This window comes from Triturus cristatus, chromosome 1_2, assembly GCF_964204655.1.
Source record: "Triturus cristatus chromosome 1_2, aTriCri1.1, whole genome shotgun sequence".
NCBI lineage: Eukaryota > Metazoa > Chordata > Amphibia > Caudata > Salamandridae > Triturus > Triturus cristatus.
In genome coordinates, this window is record NC_140580.1 from 108,153,220 (window position 1) to 108,167,746 (window position 14,527).

The 14,527-nt window shown below is 41.4% G+C and overlaps 1 long non-coding RNA gene across 1 annotated transcript in view; it reads left to right on the top strand.

The window, feature by feature from the left end:
- The window catches only part of LOC146866910 (uncharacterized), a 73,844-nt gene extending 62,323 nt beyond the window's left edge, over positions 1 to 11,521 (top strand). Inside the window, exon 3 of the long non-coding RNA XR_014966000.1 lies at positions 8,927 to 11,521. This is a non-coding gene — a long non-coding RNA (uncharacterized LOC146866910). The remainder of the gene's footprint in view (positions 1 to 8,926) is intronic.
- Positions 11,522 to 14,527: the final 3,006 nt, after the last annotated feature.

The window sequence follows — 14,527 nt, forward strand, 5'->3', positions numbered from 1 at the left end:
GGCCCACTAATGAGAATGGGGTCGGAGTTCGCAGACTATGGAGAGTCCACAATAGCTTATTTTTTGGCATCAAAGAGTTTTGAGAGTTGGGTACACAGCTAATGAGATGGCGTTAGTGGCTGAAGCAGGGCAACAGGGTGGATACATTTTTGACAATTTTAAATACCTAACCCAGTTTGTCATAAGAGGTATTGATCTGAGCTGTAAAAAAGTCAGATTGAGCTTTCTTAATTGTTTGATGGTATTCGTGTAAGGCATTCTTATGGATTAATATACCTTTTAGGAGGTAATGACGCCTCCAACATTTTTCCAGTTTCTTGCATTGTTTTCTTAACCCTTTGAACTCCGCATTGAACCAGGGTGCAGACTACTGTGTGACCATGCAAGTAAATTCTGCCCAAGTACCTTAAAACTTGAGCTGCTTTTAAAAGACAGCCAGAAGAGAAGGCAGTGCCCCCCCCCAAACTAGTGCTTGCCTCCTTCCCTTTCCAAAGGCCACTGATATGATTCCCAAAGGGGAATCTGTGCCATAGGACCAGCCCTTCTGTTTACGAATCAGTTAATACCCCCAACTTTGGTTTGGTTTCTAATTAATGGCTTGCAGTTACAATTTCAGACACAAATCATTGATGCATACCTTTCCAAATCACAAATAGGAGAGGATGCCCCATTCATCCTCCCCCCAAATTTCAATTCAGAAAGGCTTGCAAGAGCTTGTTACAATTCTGACCCATAAAAGTGCTTTTGTACATTGTAGAAAGCCCTTGTAGAAAGCCCTTTTTGCAGTTGCAAAACCTGTGATTTTGTAAAATCCAAAGTTTGCAACTGCAAAATGACCTTGCATCTAGTGAGATGGATTTGGAAGAAGATCAAACCAAGGGAAATTGGCAACTATTAGTTGCCAAAGTGCAGGCTACACTTTTTAAAAGATAAGATATATCAACTCCTAGTTCTACCTCGAACAGACTGAAAACCAAGACAACTTCAATCCGCTACACCATTTTGGTCCATTATAGGATGATTAGAAACCTTTCTAAAACAGTCTTGTGCCAAGAGAGAGAGATGGTGTGACATTACACCCAGAGATGCTGACTTTGAAACTGGATTACCAGGTTCTAGTCCTAGCATCGGCTCAACATCCCGTGATTCTGGGCAAATCACTTAATCTCCTTGTGCCCAAAAAATATAATCTGACCTTGTGTAATGTAACTGTGCACAGTAAAGTGCTCCCCAGCTCGTGGGTTGAGTGTGCTATATAAAACTGCAACAACAAAAAGCTTCCCAAACACCATACATCCTCCTGCCCTGATGCACATCAATACCACTTACTGCTTCTTCTGTGCTTCTTTCAAGATGGTAAATGGTCTTTGTTTCATGGGATTCTGAAAAGTAAGCCCTGGGTGCAATTCATTGATTTCAATATGGAATGCTTTTAATTTATATTGTGAAAAGCACAGCAAAATGCTACATATTTATATGACAGTGCAGCAGAGTGTTGTGGTTAACTTGATTGAATAGAAGAGTGCATTGTGTTGTCAAGGGGTTGATTCTAGGAGGGAAGGTTAGGAGGGCAGAATGTGAGGATGGTATTTGCTGACCAGCTCTGTTCTCTATTTGGCAATAACTTACAAGCTAAAGATAAAAGAAGATAACTCACCTGTTTTTCCGACTTGTTATTAGCAGTAAATGTACCATAGGGGGAGGAGCATCTTGTACTGGGGACAAGAAGCGTCATTACCAGACTGTTTCAGCAGTTTCAGCCAACTCTGCTTTCATGAGTCACTGAGAAAAAGACATTGGACGAGGGGAAAACTTCCGTGGATCATTTGGGACATTTTGGCGATCATCCACCTGTATGTTTTTGTGTTTCCAATGTAGACTTTGTCTGCATCTTGACAGGTGGACCAATGTTTTGCAGTATTCTTGGACATTTTTAACAGGTTGTTTCTATGGTGCATTTCATTTCCATCATCAAGTCGAGCACAGCAGTGCATGGTCATACATTTGACAGGCGTGTGCGACGTACACACTACGTGCTGCCATCTTGTCCGACACTTATGAAGGTTTGCATCACAGAGGAGCGGAGGCAGAAAGGTACGACCAATAATATTGGAAAAATCAGAGATTACACTTCAGATTCTAGCGATGGTATTCGCTTTCATCAGTTGAAGGTGACATTTTGGATTTCTGTGTTAGTTATGATGTCATTTGAGTGAGGCGTGGGAGGTTGAGAGTGATTCTGGCCACCAAGTTCTGAATGATCTGAGTCTTTTTGTGAGTTTTTGGTTGATCCTGGCATAGAGGGGGTTCCAGCAGTCCAGCTGGCTTGTGGAGAGGGCATGTGTGATGGTTTTCTGGGTAGTGAATAATATAGGGAAAAATAGGATACATTATATACAAACACACACAGAGCTGAGGCCTGCAACTTCCATGCAAAGGTTTCAAGTTAAAAGTAGTTTTAGGCCCCAGACCTCTGCTAGAAATAGTTCAAAACTACAATGCCACAAAAGACAATGTGCTTAGCTGAATTAATCAGGTCTCACAGTTCGCTGAAATGTCAGGAAGTAGCCTGCAAGGTCAGGAAATAGCTTGCAGTTAGCAAATTGAGCTTCTGCATGAAGCGTAAATCATATCTTCCTTCAGACTTAGGACACCAGTAGCACGTTAACATAGAAATTGCAAAAATAGGTTAACACAAGTTCCATCTGGTAGAGAGATGGGCCAAAAAAATCCTGTGATTCTGGGCAAATCACTTAATCTCCCCGTGCCTAACAAAAATGAATGTGTCCTTGTGTAATGTAACTGGTGCTATGTAAAGCGCTCTGATACCTGATTGGATTCCAGTTCGCGCTATATAAAACTCTGCAAAAAAAAACAAAATACACCAATCACATAAGATCCTGCTTCCTCAGAAGCGCTGCGGTTTCCTACACCTTTAAGCTTGAACATGTACATAGGAAGAAATACCAGGTGCACATCCTGCCTTAGTATATACTGACGCACATATGTACGCTTCTGCCGAGATAACACCCACAGGTCACATAGCTGGTAACTTGCTTCTGCAGAAACCACAGCTTCACACCTAACTGGCTAGATGGCTTGATGGAAGAAACCACATACAAAAGGTCAGATAAGCTTGGCCAATAGGCATTGAGCAGGACATAACCACTCGCTGTTCAGTTAATTCAAAATTTCTTTGCTCTGCTTAGATTCCAAGAACTGAAACCCACTGGGGGGTTTCCACACTAGTCATGTGAGGCTAGGCCCACCTACATGCGCTCCTCTTTCCGAGAAATTGCTAGATCTACTGATGCCATCTTGTCTGTCCTTTTTAAACATTGCTTACGTCAACTTGTAACTTTTTCCTCTGTGGTTGGAAGAATAAATAGAACTGATTCGGAGCTATAAGGAGAGACATCAAGTTGCATCTTCTTTGAGGTGAGCTGATCTCTCCTGTAGTGACTGATCCACACTACAGTATTGTAATAAATCCATATTGTATTGTCAACTTGCGGTTCTTGGTGTTTGTTCAATAGATTTCCCTCTAACATATTGTCGAGTTCCTGAGCCAGGAGTTCCATTTCTTCTCACCTGCTACCATAGCCTGAAATACCTCCTGTCCTCTTGAAATGATTTGCACAACTAAAAGAAAGTAAGAAGGCGCCTGTTACAAAGTCTTCTCATTTCTCTGGGATGGGTAGGACTTGGGAGTTGGCATTATTAAAAGGTGAGAACAGTGCAGATGTTGTTCCTTTTACTTTACAAGTAGCATGTTGACAGTAGAATATGTTATATGTTATTATTTTGTTATTATTCGTATGTTGGGAAATGCATGCGTGATTGTGTATTGACACAATAATAAGGACTAGAGTTCTTGTGGTCAGTCCGGAGGGCACTAGGGGACCTGAGTAAAAGTAGTCAGAAGTGGTCAGGGTAGAGTGGGACTTGAGACTGGGCAGCCAGTATATGTTCTGAAAGGCAGAACACTCAAGTCGTCCCAGGCCTTAATCCTGGAAGTCACAGTTTGCAGTTACAGACAGTAAAAGTCCTCCTTATGAGTCCAGGAGAAGTGACCGGCAGTAGGAGCTTTTTGCCCTAATAAATAGCTTTTAGAATAGTAAGTAGTTTTAGAAGAGTAGGTAATTTTAGAATAGATGAGTAGTTTTACAATATATTAGCATGTTTATGTAAATATGAATTGCTGTGTGGCCACAGATTAATGTCATGTTGTATTTTATGTTGTTTATGTTATTTAGTTAGGATTTCATATTTTGTGAGAAATGTTGTAGAATTTAGAAAAGGATTTTATTTAGACAATATGTCTCAATGGTACACAGGTAGTCAATCACAACAGGTTCCTGAATTAATTGTCCATCTTTATAACAGTAAGGTTGTAGGTTTTTCTGACCCCAGTAGACTACCAATACCAGTACCACCTAATAATCTCTTAATGGGAGAAATCCTTGAGCGCCTAGGATTGACACCACATCACTTTTAGGTCTAAGGACAACATACATTGATGTAATAACATTAGATACTTTAGAAGATTAGATAAATGTTCCAAATAATTAATTGAAAACCTTTAACAACATCCTACAGGGATATAGATGAATATCTTGAGGGTATACAAACAGTTATTTGAGAATATTCTCTAAACGCAGGACTCAGTACATTAAAACTGCAGTATAAAGTATGTCATTTTTTGAGATTGCAATCACATTTTCATAGACATTTGTAAGTAAAATAAAATATTTTATCTAAATGTGTCTGAGACATTATACTAGTCTCTGCTTAAACTTTCACCAGCCAAAAGAAACTGGATTATTTAGAAGAATGTATAAGAATTAGTGAGTTGAAAGGGAAAAATAGCTTGTGTTAATGAAACGTATGCAAGGATTAGGGGACGAGTGGATCTCCAGGATAATGAGAAATAAATAGAAGGAAATGATAATATGAAAGAATTCAGGACTTTAGGAATGTAATTGTTAATTAAATACAAGTATTAACTCAACAGGCCTACCTACCTGTCAGAGGCAGGGTGGTTTTGGAGTTTGGGGAAAGAGAGGTGGAAGATTTATTAATGGAATAGAAATTGATACATTCAGTGTAACCTCTATATTCAAACATAAAGACAAGGTCCTCCACAGTGCCATGGGGACCCCTGTAGAACACAAACACGTGAGAAATCCCTGGGTCTATCATGTGAAAAATACTAGAAATTAAAAAATAGTAATTAGGCCATAGACTATCCCACACAGGCTATACTGTGGGGATTTTCCCCACAGTATAGCCTGTGTGGGATAGTCTATGGCCTAATTACTGTTTTCTAATTTCTAGTATTTTTCACATGATAGACCCAGGGATTTCTCACGTGTTTTTGTCTGTTAGTAGTTGGGGATTGAATCCTTTGCAGGTCTTTAAACTTCCCTAAGACCCTCCTTCTGAAATGTATTGTTATATTGACCCCTGTAGAACACCTGGTTGAGATATACCCTGAAAACAGAGACCAGATAGGAAAAAATTATACAGAATTGTACATGGCTACTAAATACCACACATACCCCTGGCCTCAGGAGCCTGCCAGTCCTCCCACTCAAAAGAGACCCAGGGGCAGACCTAAGGGCAGTACAAAGAAAAGTCAGGAGCCTGCAGGTTCTCCCATTCAGAAGAGACTCAGAGGCAGACACAAGGGCAGTATAAAGAAAAGCAACTCACAGAAACAAGTAGTAGATGCACAGGCCCAGAAGAGGCCAAGAGGGAGAGCCCGAAAATGGCCAAAGCCAGAGGGTCCTAATGATAACAAAGCAAAAGAAGGGACATTGAGAGTAAAACAAATGTCCTCCTCAGTTGACTCACATCAAGGCAGTTGAGTCTCATAAAGACAACTCAACTGCCTTCTTCGCATACCCCATTTCAGATGCTGGCAATGATATCAATGAGGGGGCAATAGATTCTCCATATGAGTGTAGCCAAGCACACGTAGACCCCATGACAGGCAGTGTTGTAAATGGGTCTCCACAGTAGATAAGGACACAGGATTGAGACACACAGGTGCAGTAGTGGTCAAAGCCATGTTGCATGACTATTCAAATATATTGCTGATACCAGACCAGATAACGTTGCCACCTCATTACTTAACTCAAATTGCTGAACTAGTAGTTTTAGTGCCAGCACTTAAACAAGGGGAAGTGGAAGCAATAACCATAGACTTTGATTCAGCCTATGTCACCACAACAGTGCAAAACACCCCCTTAGCAACACACATACAATAGTTTTGTTAGCTAGTGGACCATCAGCAAACATCGCCACCTTCAGGTCCATTGGATGCACACAGATAGGAACAGATTTAATATATAGACATATCCAAGCATTGCTCCTTATTGCCCTTAATCTGCTACATTTCCCTTTGCATCCTGCTAGGCCCAATATGTCTCTCCAAATATGCCAGGAATGGTTTGTTTGCAACTTACATGAGATGACCACAATGTATTGTGTGCCAGCAGGGTTCATTAAACCCCATTTTTAAGGTAAGAGTTTCCACAATACTTCGGCATCAAAAGACCTCCACTTGGATCAGGGGCAGTTCTAGGATGGTGCGACCGGTGCCACCACACATGATACTGACTCTAGGTGTGGGGGAGGGGGCGTTCCAAGTATACTATAGTTTTAAAAGTACTTACTAGCATTTCTTGCCTCCAGCAAATCACAAAGTGCATACAATGCGGATAGGTTAGTGGGTTACTGTTTCTTGTCAGCAGGATTCTTTTTGTTGCTTGCAGTTTTATAGGTTAAACTCATTATATATAGCAGTGAGCTATTGACTGTCATCAAGGAGCTGTAGAGATACTACAAGATATGGATTAGAGAGATATATTTTTTGTTCAATCTTTCATTTTTCTAATGTTACAATAAGTGGAAATAAATTCTTATTAGTAAAGAGACCTCCCAACCATGGTGTTCCAGTTCAAAGACTGAGTTTGTGCTTCTCCAGATCAGGCACTCTTGAACTGTACTGCCTGTCAGTGGGGATGTCATGTGGCTCCTGCACCTTGTAGTTCTCGGTCTTATGTAACATTTTTCATGCATTGATTCACACGTGTGATTGATTGTCTCTATGTAATGTGGGTGTGGTGTGGAGTGTTTTTGCACCCTAGCCTGGTATGAGTGGCGCTTCAGAACGAACCAATTAAATGCTTCTGAGAGTAGGTGTTATGGGAATTTGAGGGGCACTGTTAGAGGGTGGTAGTGAGTGGATCAGTGGCAGAGGTGGTCATTGGGAGCGCCAACAAACATTTTTGCACCAGGCGCCAGCAGTGAGAAAGTTGGAAATTATGTCCATTGTGATGCCAAGTTTGTAGCTAATTTTCTGGTCCATGAGGTAATGCTCCAGTGGGGCATTTCTGAGGGGATCAGATTCGATTTTCGCACACACATTTCTGTCAATAATATCTTCTACCACCTTACCACTCTGTTAGGAATGATACACAAACTCTTGTTAGCTTACCTCCCCCAAAGTAACAACATCCTGGTGTGCTTCAATGACCTCTTAAAATATCAAAATAAGTAAACTGTGTGTAACATTGGAAAAGTAATGTTTATATTGTCTCCCACTAGCACTGTTCACCTCGAGAAACACCCCAGGGTCAAACCACCCTTTGACCCCACATCAGATAGTGACAGGGAGAAGGATGAACACCGTTGTGCTACTAACTAGACATAGGTGACAGACTGAGAGTGCACCTGAAATACAACAAACTGTTAATAGCCTGTTTATTTGTCTCACCTAATACAAGTGTCAAAGTTAGTTTCTAAACAGGGTACACTGTAGCTGCCATGCACATTAAGGCCCCTCCAGATGATGCCCCTCCAGGGCATGACCAACAGACACCCTTGCATCAGAAACTGTTTCACCAGTGGAGAGATTCTGACAGCACAGTTACCTATAGAGATAAATTTGCAGCTACAAGCGATGGATTTCTTTCTGAACTCCAACATCTACCTGGCCCTAGCTGCGCCATCCATCTGTTTGGACACCAAGCAGGAAAAAGAGTGGGGAGAACAGGAGAAGCAACCGGAGTAAAGCCTCCCTCCACCGCTTCAACAAGAGACACTTATTTTAAGTTATGTGCTTTAGTTTTATTTTTCCTTCTCGGTGCGCTAATACTGATGCTTTTTAGCCCTTGTCGGTTTATGTTTCTTCTATTTCTTTTATTCTACATCAACTATTATGCACATGCGCAGAACAGTTGATAATGATACTGATCCTCATCCTCTCCACACTGCTTTGTTTTGAAGATATGTGGTACCAGGTACCAGCACATGTACAGTATAGGCACATCCAAATCTAACACCAGTTGTTCTATATGCTCCCTCATCCCCCATGTTGCTGCAGTAGATAAATTGCATCACCCTAAAGAGGTATTCTCAAGCCATTACTCGCTGTGTTTTGTACCTTTTTTATGTAGAATAAAAGCACAGCTGCAACCAACACATCTTAGTCCCATTACTACGCAAGTTAAAAAAACAATAATTGATACCATCTCTGAAGTACTATTGAACTTGACAGATAGACTAGAGAAACGAGATCAGAGATCAAGAATGAAGGAAACAGGTGATAAGAGAGGTTGGCCAAAGTGCAGAAAAAAGGGATATTAGACTAGGGTATTTTAGGGGTAACTCAACCATCATCCGAATGTAATACAGGATCAGAATTTGCCAATGATAAATGGCATACCGGTGCCACATTCATATGTAGAGCTGTATCATTGTAGAATGGTACAGAGACAAGTAGCCCTTTAGGATTTGGTAACATTATAGGATGATTTCAGAAAATATGGGATGCAAACATACAGAGATATTCATGGACTGGAACTAAAACACACTGTAGAATAGCAATGAATTTAACTCAGTTTTCTCTTTGTTTCAGAGGAAATGGAACAGTAAATGTGTGAAGTAACCTCAACTGCAACACCACTGTGGATGACGCCGACATGCAGGGGACACCGCCAGCCTGATGGACCACTTTCTCCAGTACGGGACCCGGCTCCACAATACACCTGACCCCGAATTGGAATGACCTCCGTGACTGTACACACACCCTCCCTGGTGATACCAGCAGTGGACTTCTCCTATTTGTATCACTGTCCTATGCGCTGTCTAAGAGTCTTTGTTTCACCATCAGTGGAAGAAAAGAATGCTGCAGAGTACTATGGCACTGCGGTTTGGGAAATTGTCCCACAGGAACACAGACTATTCAATGACACATGTGGTCACAAGTAGCATGGTGGGAGTCATTAGGGGTTGCCACTGGGGAGGTTGACCCGGGGGAAGCGGAGGTGGTCTAACTGGACCCAGATGCAGTTTGCAAGCCCCCTGTGAGTTCCCCTGTACATGATTTTGAAGTAGAACCAGAATAAAGTTCATAATGACGGCCATGAGAGGGGTGTGTAGAATAGGACAATGGGACATGGGCTGAGGCCATGCAGACATTGCATGATCTACACATGAAGATGGATCAAGTGGGGGTGCGCCATTTGAGTGGTTCGAGGGCTCGTTCAAATGGGTGCCGTTCTGGATGTCGGGGTATTCAAGACCTTGTTGCCTATAATTGCTGTATTGCTTTTGACGTGTCTTATATTTCAGGTGATAATAGCGTATTGAAAAAGGATAACAGCAAACATAGGTGGGACATTTATGGTTAGGAAGAGTGCTAGGGATGTAAGGGGACAGAGTAGTGAGTATGAGGTTATCCCCCTAGTAGCAGGTTATAAGAAGTGGTTGAAGAATCAACTGGAGGGGGGAATGATATATCGAAAAATAGGATACATTATATCCAAACACACACAGAGCTAATGCAAAGGTTTCAAGTTAGAAGCAGTTTTAGGCCCCAGGTCTCTGCAAGAAGTAGTTAAAAAATCCCAAGCCACAAAAGACATTGGGGCATATTATCAAGAACGGCATTAAAATTATCGCCGCTTTAGCGGCAGGAAACTGCTGCTAAAGCGGTAATAATGGGCTTGATAATATGCCCTTGAGAATTCCAATGGAAGCCCAGGTTCACACCAGAACATGGGCTTCAAAGGTTGAAAAGACAAAGTGGATTCTGATTTTGAGACTAATCCTGAAGTTTTGGAGTAAGGGTGGATCTTAACAAGTTTGTCTTATGAGTAGTGGATGTCCCTGTGAGTGGGAATGAGTGTGATGTTGGGATAGTGAGGATGCCTGAATGCAAGGGGGTCATTGGTGACAAGGATGTGACAACATTAGCCAACTCTAGTTCGCTTCATACTTTGGTCAGAGACCAGAATAGGTATACAAATGAAGATCAGACTGTATGCACCTGACATAAATCTTGCTGGTTATGGTGAGGGCTCTGTGGATTAAACAGAGTTTGCACTCATGAAAATTGTTTTCAAAGTTAGGGATATAGTCTGTAAAGTATATGTTGTAAAGAGAGGTTGCAATTTTCCAAGGTTGCGACACCAACAAGATCTTGGCATTACTTTGAATCCTGATTCCCCAAATCAATTAATAATGATTGTGCATATTAGTGAAGAGTGTGATGTAATACAACACTTTCATGAAGTGTTTGCAAATAGGTTGTGTTTGTTTTATAATTTTGAACACAAAATGTTATTAACAAAGGGTGTGAAGCCAGTGGTACAAAAAGTACTGCACTTAATGATGAAGCCTTTGAAGCCGGAACTGGAGAGACTCAAAGGATTATGTGTCATCGAGGAGATTGAGTCCTAAAATTTGGCTTGCACCCATACTTTTGATGCCTAAGGATGTGTGTGGACCTCCGGGACTTAAACATAAATACTTGGTTCGAGAGGCACCCATTACCAAATATTGCTGAAGAGCTGTCTAAGTTGGGTGCTGCATAAATGTTCAATGTCCTTGATTTATATTGTGCTTACCATCAGTTACACTTGAGTTACGAGTCCTGACATTTAACTTCATTACCCTTTTAGGTGCTTTCTAGTTTATTTGCATTCCCTTCGAATTATTCTTAGCAGTTGCTTGTTTGTGGGTGATAAGGAAAATGTTTATGGTCCAATCGTATGTGCCATTGTCTACAGCTAATGGCATGGAACCTTATCTGACTTGGGTAAAGGCACCAGGTTTAAGGTTTTATCTCACACAGTTTTGTGGGATTAAGATTTATTTTTTTGGTTATGTTTCCTTTATCAGGTACTTAGTTGCCAACTTTACCCTGTTGCCCTTGTGATGGGAGGTCGCACCAATCAATGCATAACTTTCTGCTTTTTGGCACCTTATATTCTTCTTTTAGGACACAAATTCTACGCACCAATCTTAATGATAGACTTGTTAATAACCAGCAGGAGAGACTGTTCTGCCTCCAGCGTCTGGTGTCCCCATTGATAAGCTGCTCAGTCTGACCTTTGTTATTCAAGCACTGAAACTGAAAAGGAAATATGCATTATAGCCTAAGCAATATGGGTGTTTCAAAACTGTAGGACTTCATATGTTAGATTAATTTTAATATGAAATTTCCCTGCTCATGTGGGCATTACTATTTTAAATATCCTCTTTTTCTTCTTTTAACATGGGGGAATAGCTGGATTATGATATGGTTTTATTGAAACATAATGCTTTTTAACTGTGTGTTATTGTGCTTTTATGTTCATTTAACCGAATAAAGTTGTTGAACAGAACAGAGAGTGTTGGAGGGTGTTAAATGTATTTTTTTACTCCAAGATGACATTTTAGTGTATTGTGACGACAGAACTGAGCATGATGGGAGCCTTTTGGAAGTGATATCACCGTTGAAGAAGAACAGGTTAACATTTAAAAGGGAGGAATGTCAGTTCCTGATGATCATGGTGATGTATCTTGGCCATACCATTCCTAGTGAAGGGATAAGTCCCAGAACAGATTTGATGAGGTGTGTAAGTGAGTTACCTTTTTCAAAGGACATGGAACAGCTGAGGTATTTCTTAGGATTAACAAAGTACTAGATTTTGCTTCTTTGGTTCATCATATGAAGTTACTTCTGAAGAAAGGAGAGGAATTTGTATGGTCTGCTGAATATTCTGTGGCATTTAATTCTGTAAAGAAGCAGTTGAGTAAAATGCTATGGTTAGGGGCATTTTGATGTGTCTAAAGGAAATGTCCCCACGGCTGATGCACGCTTGAGTGGTTTGTGTCAGTTTTAACCTAGTTAGTGGACGGTGAGGCGCGTTTGCGTTATTTGTCCCTAGTGTGACACCAAGGGCCACTCACCTGAATTCACAGGACATCTGTGGAAGGGAAGATCTTCCTCTACTTCCTCTAGAGGTTAATCCCTAGTATCAGAAGAGATGACAAGTATCTGTGACTAACCATGGGTGAAGGGAATTCAGAGGGAGAGAGAGGGCTAGATAGTAATTGTACTGTTGTACCTTGAGCTCCCAAGAAAAGGATGGCAGGCAAGTGTTCATCCTTCTGAGCAGAACCCCTAAAGTTCTAGTGGCAAGGTGCACTCCTTTCAGTCAGGAGAGGTACTCGGCAACAAGCACACAATCATTTCAGACAACCACACATGAATGCTTTACAACAAGCCCAAGTTGTGAGTCCTTAATGAAGCATGCACAGTTGAGTCAATCTGAAAGGCCCTTGAGCACTGACACCTGCACTGAGTCCTGGGTGCACATCCTTTACTCTCTGCTCAGATAATTCGGGAATCTTTATCAGTCCTTAACATTGTGTTACTTCATGCAACTAGTCCTTTTCCTTTAGCCAGTGCTTTCTTATTCAAACTCAAATTGCTGGAGTGTGTTTGACAAAAAAGGGGATACCAAAACTAGAAGCATCTGGTTCGTACACTAACCCAAGGTCTGTGTAATGGGCAGGAATAGCTGGAGCATTAATCAGCGAAAAGAAGGTTGTAGTCAAGGCATTGGGTGTAAGACAGCACTAGCTGATCAACCAGGTTCCAGGGGTCAAGATTGATGAACGCTGCTATAAGGGGACAGAGTTCCAAGAGGGGTTGTTGGCCCCCAACTTCTGGGCGAATATGTCCAAGTTATTCTTGTCATAGGCGGGACTCACAATCCAAGGATTGCACCTATGGGAAACAAGACAGATTGATGAAGCCAAGTATGGGACTGAGTTTGAAAGCAGTATTATAACCTGCAAGTATTAATCTGGAGCTTTTTGAAGATTACTCTGAGTCGTCTCTTAATTAGAAGCCTGTCAACAGCAGAGACTGGGGTAGGAAATAAGAAGCTTGAGTAAATAAACACGTTAGGCACTAGAGGCATTTGGAAGATTACTGGTTGGTACTGTCAATAAGGTGGCTGACTCTGGCAGGACACTGGGGTAAGAAATGGAGGCATTTAATTAGATGGTAGGGCAGCTCAACAAATTAACAACAAGCAAGCACATCAGGCCACCTTGAGGTCAGCAGGAGACAGAGGTTTTTAATAATCATCACTACGTTTGTTCAAACAGAACTTTCAGGCACTTTCACTTAGTTAAACAGATCTTTAAACAGTGGGTAATGTGATGGGCAATTTGCCTTTTGGAAGTTTGGAGGACAGACAAGCAGGAACAAAATTGGCCCCTCAGCTGAAGAACGGTACAGAGATGGAGAAGGGTGCAAACGAGAAATTCAAGAGATAGCAAAAAGAATTTAAGAAACAGTTGATTATTTACAAGGAGTTAAAAGTAAGTGAAATGGAATGTCGGAGATATGGTGTCCATTAAGATGCCCCGATTTGTTAAAAAGGAGTCCTCAAACTTCATTGGAACTTACAAAATTGTTGAGGTCAAGAGAAATGTGGTGTGTTAGAATCTGGTGATGTGTGGAGCATGTCACGCCTGACTCGAGAAAAAACTGTACAAAACCTACACCTAGGAATGGCCTTTAGCAGCAATGCTACACACCGATCAGATGTGGATAAGAAAAGCTTGGAGGAGAAGTGGAGAAAACACAGATCTGTGAGATTGAAAATGAAACCAAGATGATTAAAAGATTAAGGGATATATTATCAAGCCCCAGCGATAATTATCGCTGAGCGTGTTATTATCGCCGGCTATCGCTGGACTATATCGCCAAGCTAGCACTGTATGATCAACGCTTAGCGCTATGGCAATAAATATTCCCGGGATAGCGGGAAAATGGCCAAACATCGCTGAAAAGCCAGCGATGTCCCTTGTAAAACGGCGATAAGCTTGGTGATAAGGCCCTGTGGCCTTAACCCCATAATCCACCTCCCATGTTAGGTATGCCTTAGTCAGGAATTTAGCAGATGTTAAATTCCTGCGTTAAGGCAGAGTTAGCGCAATTATGATTCTCGCTACGTCTCGTTGTTAATATCGCGAAGCTGCCTTAGCGAAATTTCCCTGTGTTGTTTTGACAGCCACGCCTACTTTGCAGCTCTTTATCGATGCGATGCGAGTAATTACAAAAACGGGAGCTAAATCAAGGAAACACACGCTAGCGTGTCCTTGTTAATAATGCGATAAAATTATTGCCGCTTTTCGCCGGAAAACAGACGCTAAAGCAGCGATAATTCTATCG